The following is an 8,248-nucleotide window of genomic DNA, read 5'->3' as shown; positions in this document are numbered from 1 at the left end:
GTAACAGTGCAAAGTACAAATAACAATAAAAACACAGACAGAATAATACAGGACACAAACTGCAGTACATAATTAGCACCATATTACAAACAGTGCTTTGCCTTTAAAGGTCCAGGGTGTAAGATTCAAGGGCATCTACGAAGGAGGATTGCAAAGTGCAGCAGCTGAAACTTCTCTAGGTTAGAATTTCTTGAGCGTTCCGGAGTTTTTTTTCAGGAGCTGAATTATCCGCAGAGGTTTCCTCCTCTCCGAAACAAACGGACAAGGTGATTGAAACTGGTAAAAACACAGAATAAAGCAGTTTCAGGTTAGAAATCACTGTCTCTCTGACGCTGTTTAACTTGATGCTCACCTTCTTTCTCTGATAACTTAAGATCCAGACGTTCAGGAGGTTTTTACTGGGAGCTGAATCATACTCAGAGGTCTCTTACTTTTATTTAAACCGCTTCACGTTAAAAACAAAATAAAAAAATCAGACATTGCTCATCGAGGAGAGGCTGTTAGCTACGGTGGCCGACACAAAAAAACACAACTGATCCCATCTAGAGTCAGTGTTTAGTGTTGGTTTGTCCATTCTGGGCTACTGTAGAAACAACATGGTGGGCTCCATGGAAGACGACACAGTGTATATACTATATATATAAATATAGTATATAAACGGCTCATTCTAACGTCACAAAAACACAATGATTCTTATTTTCAAGTGATTATAAACTAATGAAAAAAATAGTTATGAATATGACACAACATTTCTGCTCATAGATGCTCCTTAATCATCCACACTGGACCTTTAATAGTAGGTGAAATCTTACACAATAGTAAAAATGAGGACATCTTTAATGTGCTTGTTTTGTCCAGCCATCAGTGAAACCCAAATAAATACAATTTACTATCATGTATGATGAAGAAAAGCAGTGAATGCTCACATTTTTCAAGCTGAACACGACTTTAAAAGGATCAGCTATCAAACTAATTTGGTCGGTACAACATGGTGATCTCTGTGGACACGGACGTGCTCCCTGTGTAGATATAGACTGCTCATTTTAAGGCAACAAATAAACAACAATTTGTATTTTCAGGTGTTATAAACTAAAGAAAACATACTTATTGTATGGTATTCCATTTCTGCCAGTGTATCCTCCTAAATCCTACACACTGGATCTTAAATCTTTAGATCCCCATTGTTACAACATTCATCTCTCTCTGCCAATGCCCATCTCCGTCGAGGCCAATATTGCACTTCTCTATTGTCTTGATGATGCCCATTAATCAACTCATTTGCATTTTATTTCCTCAGAAACTCCCCCATCTATCATCCCCCAGCACAAGTACGACGTCCAGCATTCACACGAAGCAGAAAACTACTATTTCAGTTTTATTTATGAGAGTTTCTAAGTCATCCTCTTAATCCCATTTAGTCCCGTCCAGATTTAACAGCTAAATGTCACATCCACTTGTTGAGATTTCTGTGTTTGGAGCATTAGGACGACTTTGTGGACGATCTTGTTAGTCTGTTAAAGCCCCATTTGCGTCTACGCCTCACCTCTCTCTACACTACAGTCTCTTCTTTTTCTCATTCGCTACGAGCCTCTCATTCTGCCCCACAACGGTATCTATCCTGCTTTGCTTACCTCCTCCCACTTCTTCTGTCTGCCTCACCACACGCTCCTCACCTGTCCAGACCAATTCAGGAAAGATTTGACAAACTGATGTAGAGATTTGCTCGTTCTTCTCCGTAGCTTATTGTCAGTTGTTCTCTCTCTGCCTCTACTTTTCCCTGCCTCCATTTTATCAGTCATTTTACTACTGTGGGTAAAAATAAAGGAGATATCAGTGTTATTGATAGCTCCTCTGTAAAGTTAATCGATTGGAATTTTGTTAAATATTAGATTATACGGCATTGTAATCAATACAATACAGAACCAACATGAATGAGAATGTGCTATTATCAATATTTAAACTGCTACCACAGCCTTGATTTCTTCATTTCTTGGCACCGACATATGTGTCAAAGATGAGACATAAGAAAAAAGGCAAAGGCAAAACCCACAAGCCCTAGCAAGAGACTGTAGGGCATTAAACTTTAAAAGCCTGTCTGAACAGGTGGGTATACTGGCAGTAAGACAAACACACTCCAGGCTCTTACTCCATCCTTTTCTTCCTCTCCTCTTAGTTTTCCCCATATCAGCACCAGAAACAGATTTGGGAGCGATTGGTACTCCCTGCAGCCTCCTCTGTGTTCAGCTGCTCTGTGCTGCCTGAGGACTTCAATATTTACTTTGTCCAGTGGAGCGCAGGGTGGTGCGGGCTGCTGACATACATAAGTAGCTACAATTTGACTCAGGAATGATTGGAGCTTAAATGTTACTAAAAGCCCCCTGAGAATTTTTGTTTGGGTTTATACCCCACTGACAAAATCAGCTCCTTGCAGTAGGGGTTGGTTTTTTTTCGAGAGACTTTTGGGGGCCCTGCTTATTTTACCATGTTGTCACTTCACATGGCACTAAACCAACTTGTGTATTAGTTTAGATGTACATAATGTACAAATAAAGTACATGTAAAGACTAAAGTGGGACCTCACCTATTCTTGAGAACTGGGACAAATCATGTCCTACCTATAAAAGCCCTTAAAATGATAACTTATCAACACACTAATTTCGTTGCTAGGGTGACACATTATTTTTTAAAGGATTTGTATTATGAAATGAATGTGACATAGAATATTTTAATCTGCTATTAGATTAAAAACACCCTCGTCCCAGGCAAGAATTCACAACATCTCACACATTAAAAAATGTATTAAAAGCCTTTAAAATCTTAAACCAGCAGTACATACTGATGACATCAGAGTAAAATTTACTGTTATAATCATATTTGATGTAAAGTATATTTTTCTGTGAAAACTCTGGCCCTTTAAAGATGTGTCCCACAATTTTGTCAGCTCCGTCAGATTTCTACAAAAACATCATTTCATTGGGCATAAAGGTAGTAAGCTAAATCACAAACACTCCTGTTTCACCTTGTGGTTTCCAAAAAGGCAGAAATGCTGCTCAAGTACTGGTAAGCTCTCGAATTTTGAGTAAATTCATTAAATAATATTGCAATAGGCGTGTCCCAACCATAACATGTCAAATCTGTAGCCCCCCTAAATCCAAACTAAATAAGAATTGTGGTTTAAAAATTCTGATTAGCATTAAGGGAACTCTTAGCAACTATGAAAAATAAAATGGCTACTCACTACTACTCACAGTGAAATTAATAAATATAAATACAACTCCGTCAGATCTTACCTCTGACAGCCATTATGTAGTTATCCAAGAAAAACATTTACTCACTTGGACATTGGCCCATCACAAGGTTTAATAGTCAAGACTTTGATCTTTAAAAATATATTTCCCAGCCTAAGTGAAGAGTAAAAATCAGCCCCCAAAATGAAAGGTTTTGTTCCAACAATGAGTGACCTATTAGCAGCAACACCATCTTTAAATAGACCACCATGAATACAGTATGTGTCTATTACTCCCTAACCTGGTGACTGGTCCTTCTCAGGGCCTTTTGCTCGATCTGGTTAAAGTTTGATGTATACCGTAAAACTTCAATTAATAGCCCGGGCTGTTATTTGCTTCAGTCACTGAACTCAACAGGCCTATATTTGGGACAGGCCTGTAATTCCTTTCACACAAAACTGTTGCTAAGCAGAGATGGAAAATACAATCAAACTGTTTATTTAAACCAGTATGAATATTACTAGGCTTTGAATAGCACATTATGAATCATTCAATTGATTTAGCTCCGAGAGACATCACTTCAGAGAGACAGTTACGTTACGTTAGTTTTCTTGGTTGCTAAACCCTTTTGAGTCTTTTGATCAGTGGATACTTGGGGGCTAAAGAAATATGTGTTGGACACATATTTTGACTTTATGCTTTAGAGGTAGAGTGAATTATTCCTTGGTGCTCATGGTTCCAGTAAAATGAACTGAACGATTGAACTGTGGAGGATCTAACCAAGCTGATGATGTGTAGCATCTCCATATGGACAAAAGTTAAAACTATCTGTATGTACGATCTAAGCCACTCACTAACGTTAGCTCAAGTGGGTAGCCGACAGCCCTGTTTTATACATCCAAAATTCTTCTATAAAAATGAACTGCTTGGCAACCAGACCAGGTCTCTAATTGAGACATTTGTCAAAATGCATAGCCACACCGGGCTAGCAAAAGGGACTGGGTGTTAAATTGGGACTAGGCTTTTAATTGACGTGTATTTTAGTGTTATAGTCTCATTTGAAAAGGCTGAATCCCACCTGTCTTCATGTGTGAGATGTCGAAATGACGGATAATGACACAAACAAAAAGATGTGATGTAGTATACATCTCTTATAAATATCTAAAAATGTTATTCAAAGTCTGGTATAGTGATCAAATGAGAGACAGATGGAGCACAGTTTAAATGAATCATTAACATAAAATCGCCCAAGAAAAGGGCAAAATATCCGGCAACAGATAAAGTGTAAACATTTAATAGTGTTAGTATTTGTAGTAGTGGGTCTGTGTTAGTATTGACTGAGTCTGTGCTTGTATTGGCATAACACCTGCAAATCACAGATAACAATACTATTTCCACAGATTTCTTTTTATACATTTTTAAATATAAAATAGGCCTGCTATTTAGCCCATACTGTGGCTTAGCTGAACACTTAGCATTTTAATTAACTGTCCTTTTATCCACGTTTATATTCAGGGCTACATAAAGAGCTAATGGTCTAAAGCAAAAATACTTGTTAACAGCATTTCGGGCTGACTTCTCGGTAGTCTTCAGTTTGTAATTGTGTTTAAGTGAGTCTTAACAGATGGGGCTGCATGGGCTGACCCAATCCAGCGCACCCAAAATAGCTGGACAAATGCCGTATAACATGATATACAGTACACGGTATGTCTCTGTGCTCATCTGGGGCATTCCCTTCTAAGTTGGAGCTCTGGATCCTATTCCCTCGAAGTCACACTTGATACGTCCTCCCTCTCCATTAGGGGAAGCAGAAAGCTACTCAGCATTTAATCGCTCTCCGAAATGAAAGAAAGATGTGATGCAGGCTATAAGATGCATCTAAAGTAACGGAGGAATCCACAGGCTCAGAGATTTATGACCTGTTGTGTCCAATACAAAGCCACATTAACCACGAGCACACATGTCCAAAAAACCTTTTACCCAGACATTTTGGTTATCATGAAACTGACCTCTAGACTACATGTTTCTGTTGGCAACTCGGTAACTATTAATCCACTTGTGGCAGCTTGCAGCAGCCGTTACTTAACTCACATGAGCTGCTGTGTTCGGATGACTCATCAGAAACACCTGATCCTTGCCCTACCATATGCTACCTGTCTTGGCCTTTGACACAAATACAAATAGTCACCTGACATCTAGCATGAGCAGGCTTTTTGTTTTAATGCTTCTTGTAAAGCCCCTAATGCCAGATGGATTTGAGGTTGACCTCAGAGAAATGTATTGAATGCTTTGTGTTAGCTTATACATTGAATGACAGAGTATCATTGTGATACATGTAAATGCACCAGTCTGATATTAGCGGACTGCATGCTTTATAACCTCTGCTGACACATTTCTGTTTTGTCTCTGGGACGTTTTAATCTTTTTGGAAATTGGTCTTCTAGTATTGATTGTTCAGGGCTTTGTAATGCCTTTAGTAGGCATCTGACAGTAGACTAATGACAGGAAATGTGGAGGAAGAGAGACGAGAAGTGACAGGCAATAAAGGTAGCTAGCCACACGTGAACCACGGATGTTGAAGTTCAGGTTTGTCCCCTTAAAGGTCTTTGTCACCTCAAGTTTTCAGAAACTTTGGGCTGTTTTGTATGAACTAAAATGAGCTCTTACTGTCTCCCTCATTTTCAGTCACCCAAGAATTTCAGCTTAATCTTCTTTTAGGGATAACCAACGTGACTTTATTGTTGGTGATTTAACACAGGGTGTCTACATGTATCTGACACTTGAATTTTATTCTTTTTAAGACCTTTTTAAGATAATTTTTGACCACATTTAAGACGGATCATCTTTTTATTATTCAAGCATTACAGGTAAGTATAACAGTAGGTAATATAGGCTATGTGTAGTCCTGTTCAGAGGTAGGTTTATGTAGGAATATGGTTATTAGAGTGAGTTAGGTCGATATATGTTTTGCCAGAAGGTAAGACCAAGTTTAAAGTAAACAGACAGGTTCTGTGGTATGTTTGATGATTTGTAACGTCAGAAATGTTGCGGTTCACGCAGAAGAGCTTGACTCATTTTGAGAAAAAAGAAATTAAAAGATATTAGATGAAATATTTGTGGCAATTAAGACCTTGCAAATTCAAATTGATGCCGGGGTGTCAAACACATTTTAGTGGGTCACACCAGTAGAACCACCGCATAATAACCTGTTAGTAACAAAACCTTCAAATTTTTCATTCTCTTTTAGTGTAAAAGTGCTGAAAGGTGCTGTGAGCCAAGCACTCTGGCTTCCCATTTACCTCTGTGAAGAAATAGGAGCTGGTTCATTTGGACAAATAGGAATAGCAGAATAGTTGATTGAAAAATTGGAATTAATGACTTCTCACTTAGCTAAGTGATTAAGTGGGCCAGATTGGACCCTTTGGTCGGCTAGCTCTGGCCCGCAAGCCATATGTTTGACACCCCTGATTTAATCACTGTAAGGCCTAATGTTTATAAAATTGAATTTAAGACCTTTTAAGGACCCTCAGACACCCCGATTTAATATTTTGTGAGTGTGATAGATTTGTAAGAGACCAATAAATTGGCTGAGGAGTGCTCGTTCACTACCAAAAAACAGGTTTTCTTTGGCTCCACTGACGTATCATGAGACCAGAACAGAAGAGAGAGGTTCAACTTGTACTTTGCTTATTAATCAATAAGCCATAAACAAAAAATACCAAGGCAAACTGCTTTGCATCAGTTACAAAGCCTTCAATAAACAGCCTTAGCTTCTACACATTTCAACTCAGTCTTAAAAAAAGAAGGCAGCTCACAGACATGCCAAGGCTGGTGTCAGCTGCCGGGCAATCAGAGCAGCACTGGATAATTGTCACAGGTGCAGTCAATAAAGTGGGTGCACACACAACCAGGCCATCGTCACTATCTTCAAGACCAACAAACGTGTCTTTATATTTATACAGACAGGTAATTACGTATAAAAAATACCCATATATAATGTATTTCTACAGGGAAATATGATAGGACAGAAATATGTTAAAGTATGACTGCACTCATGGAGTCTATTTCGTGGTGTCTGAAGGCTGAATAAAAGTGTACAATGTGACCTTTTTTATTAGATGCTCTGCTGCCACCTAGTGTTTATAAATGGGTATAACAGCTAACGATAAACTAAACACAAAGGTGTTTTTTTGAGGTTTTGAATACCTTTATGTGTACCAGCTAATAATTTAATTAAGAAGGCAGATGTGATGCCCCTCTCTACACAATGTGTTTTACATAGTGTAGTATCATGGCTGTGTTTTGTAACACCAGCAGCTGATGACTCATTACGGGGAACTTGTAACCTTGCATCATCCACTACCTTCATCTGATAGTTTCCTGTTCAGGTATCTGCCAGGACATGTCCACATGTTTTTTAACAGTGGCTCCCGACCTTTTTCCTTAAGGGACTCCTTTCTCTTACTGAGTAAACTAAGGCCCCTCACTAAGTGATATATTTTTGGGACATTTCATATATAATAATTGCAGGAAGTTTGTGTAAAACAAGTGATTTGGATGAATTTTGAGCAGATTATTTCTTGGTAATGTTGCATCAGAGATGAGTATTCTTGATATTTTTAGTAACTTTTTATACAATTCTGACTTTTTTATGTTTTCTTTTATAGGTTTAAGAATTGTACATACTTAATAGGCTTTTTTTAAAAGACAAATTTAGTGTCTTCCTGACACTTGGTCATTGTTCTTCTGGCTCTGTGGTTAATTTAACTGTGTACTTTTCCAAGGCTAGTTAGCAGAACGTGAAGATTGTGAGTACAGCTTGTGTTCAGGTCTGCACTGTGCTCTTATCCTGTGAGATATTTTTCATAGTTGACATCTTGAATAACTTAAAAAAAAATACATTTATTTGGTTTAGTTTAGAATCAGTACTCTGAAATATTTTTTAATTTTCCATTCAACCCTTCAAGTATGAAGTGGGCAGCTATGTCAGCACTTAAGTGATTATTATAAAGCATAATCTT

This window comes from Epinephelus moara, chromosome 24, assembly GCF_006386435.1.
Source record: "Epinephelus moara isolate mb chromosome 24, YSFRI_EMoa_1.0, whole genome shotgun sequence".
NCBI classification, from domain to species: Eukaryota; Metazoa; Chordata; class Actinopteri; order Perciformes; family Serranidae; genus Epinephelus; species Epinephelus moara.
This window is presented reverse-complemented; position numbering follows the sequence as displayed.